The following is a 3,188-nucleotide window of genomic DNA, read 5'->3' on the forward strand; positions in this document are numbered from 1 at the left end:
AGGAAAGTCCTAAGTTATCTTAGGAAAAAGTCTTAGCTGCGGTTAGACAGGTGAAAAATCCTAGGGAGTGGTAACCCTAGGTCATAGGGAGTAGTAACCCTAGGTGATGGAAACCTTAAGGGGCGGTAACCTTATGTCCTAGGGGGTGGTAACCCTATGTGGTGAAAACATAAGGGGCAGTAACCTTAGGTCCTAGGGGGTGGTAACCCTACGCTATGGAAAACCCTAGGGGGTGGTAACCCTAGGTCCTAGGGGGTGGTAACACTAGGCTGAGGAAACCCCTAGGGGGTGGTAACCCTAATCAGAAAGTCTAGTTGGTCTGGAGGATCAATCTAGCAAATAAGTAAACTCTCCCGAGTGGAGTAGGTGATGGCGCGTTCCCCGGTGAGGGAACTATAGGCGTCGGTTTGACCTAGGGTTTCCGGAGGTGAAATCTGAAGTCAGAACCAGATAGTTCAAAGACTGTCAAAATAAGTTTCTATTTATCTTATTTTGTTGTACTAACTTTGTTTTACAAGTTATACCTTGTTTGTAGACTAACATGCGTTGCAGGATGGAAATTTCACAAGAAAAACCTCGGATGAACAGTCCCGAGGCGTCCTCCATGGAGCTTGGAGGTGCCTCGGGTGACTTGGTCGACAGCCCCGCGGCAAGGCGCAAGGGCGCCCTCCATGGAGCTTGGAGGGGCCTTGGACACTGCTTGGAGGGCACCCTCCTTGGAGCTTGGAGGCGCCCTTGTAACGCCCGAAAATTCTCAAAATAATTATTAGAAATATCCTAGTATTTTTCTGGAATTTTAGGATATTTTACAGAATTTTTAGAGTAGCGAAAGTAGCAAAAACAAATGGAATCGTAAAAGGGTCTAGGCGAGTATTGAACCCGGGACCTATTGGGTCCGATAACCTTTAGATAGCTCTAGTAACCAAGTGAACCCAGCAGGGTCGTGCTGAAAGGAAAGGGGAACAATTATATTTATATTTGAGTTGGGCTGAATTACCCACTTAATATAAATAGGGAAGAATTAAGTGAAGAGTTATTTTTTTAACGTAACTCTCCTCTCCCTCAAAACCCTTACACGCCGCCCCTCTCCCTACTCTTCTTCTCTCGGCGCACCAAGCCCCAAGGGCTAGGGTTCCGTCCCAAGGGTTCCAAGAGCACCTTCCGGCGACAACTCCGGCACGAGGACGCTCCTCTCCGCGAGAAGAACACGTAGACGCGAGGAGATCGACGAAGGGATCTTCTCCACCGGAAATCTAGCGATCAGATCGTAAGGAAATCTAGCGCAGGATGTAAGAAACCCCTCACCTGCAGTATAAGTAGCTTTCGTATGATTTCATGTTTTAGTTTAGTAGTATATGGATTTTTGGGCACATAGGGTGAGCAATAGCGCACACCAAGTGCTCGATAGTAGGTGCAACTCATTTAAAATGCAACTTAGGCATTGTAATAGCTCAGTAAATGCAATAGAAGCATTTTTATAGCATGTCCAGTTTTATTACAGTTTTTATGGGACTACGGTCCAATGAGTGGGCTCCCACAGTCGCCTCTAGGTTCAGATAACCTAGCTCTAGGTTCAGATAACCTAGAAATAGCAATATAAGAAGAACTCAGCTATATTCAGTATTTTATTTTAGCAGTGGCACTATACTGGATTAGATATCCATTGGGTTGGGCTCCCACAGTCGTCCATAGGTTTAGATAACCTAGTAAACCCTGCTAAATTCGGGACTTGCAAACCCGGGTCTAGTTAGGGATGCGCTTATAGCAAGTACAGTTGTCGGACCCATTAGCAGCATGATTATGTATTTTCATCTATCTATGATAAATAATTTTCAAAACTCACAAATCAGTTGTGTATACAGTTTAAACTTAGTTCTAGCTTAGTTTTAGTTTTAGCTCAGTTCATGCTTCAGCTTAGTTCATCATTGATACATGTGATAGTTCTATGATCAGTTTTGGTTTCCATGTAGTATGATACCATGTCATGCTCTCACCTGTTCAGCGTATCTTTCAAATAGCATGTTTTCAAATCATAAATTGCATCGTATGCATGTTTTGTGAGGTAGATGGTTTCTTACTAAGCGAAAGCTTACAGATACTCTTTCCTTATACTGCAGATAAAGGTAAAGGAAGGATGGACTAGCGGAGGCTGGAGGGCAATGCGATGAAGATATGTGTGGATGGAACCTGGAATAAAGACCTTGGAAGAACTAGAACATTTAAGAACTTAGTGTTTCTTATCATGTTACTCTTTGCTTATTTAGTTATCTAAGTGCATGGAATTATAGAAAATCTGCTTAGATTGTTAGTGATCATGTTTAGGATCTTAGTTATGTGTTATTAGTATGTTTCCAGCTAATATAGAACTCTTGTAGGTAAGTTTGGCACAAAACAGTGCTGAAATCAGAGTTTTGCTACGAAATCAGAAACCCCAATCGATCAGTGGATCAATTGGGGGCCCTCAATCGATCAATGGATCGATTGGGAGCCTGGTTCCACGAACAGTAAGCTTCTGGATCGATCAGCCGATCGATCCAGTCGCATTCTGTCGCTAACAGTAAGCTCCTGGATCGAACAGCCGATCGATCCAGTCGCATTCTGTCGCGAACAGAGAGTTTGGGGATCGATCGTTCGATCGATCGGGGAAATCGCTCCCATGAACAGAGAGCTCTGGAATCGATCAATGGATCGATTGGCCAGTCTGGATAGATCAGCCGATTGATCCAGAATATTAACCCGAGCACAGTAGCCATCGGAATCGATCCACGGATCGATTCAACAGCTTGCAATCGATTGAGTTCAATCTGGATCGATTGGGAAGCTGGGTTTCGACCAAGAGACCTTGTAGTTCAGTTCCTTGACCATAGGGGATGCAGGATATGCCATGTATATCTTAGATTGCATCCCTTAGCACATGTAGTACCAAGAACTTGGATTAGCTTAGCAAGGTTTTAAATTGGTACAGTTTTCCGCACCTAGACTTAGTAATGGTCATGGATATAGCTTAGCACAGCATAATGTGACGGTCCGGCCTTACAGCCTAGCCAGTAGAAGGCGGGTCGTTACAGCCCTGGACGCTGCTTGGAGGGCGCCCTCCATGGAGCTTGGAGGCACTCTCAGGTGGATAAGCAGCGAAGATGGAGGAGCTTATCGATGTTGTGATTTCGGCGGGGTTGGAGGCGCCCTCC

Source organism: Zingiber officinale, chromosome 1B (genome assembly GCF_018446385.1).
Source record: "Zingiber officinale cultivar Zhangliang chromosome 1B, Zo_v1.1, whole genome shotgun sequence".
Taxonomy (NCBI): Eukaryota; Viridiplantae; Streptophyta; class Magnoliopsida; order Zingiberales; family Zingiberaceae; genus Zingiber; species Zingiber officinale.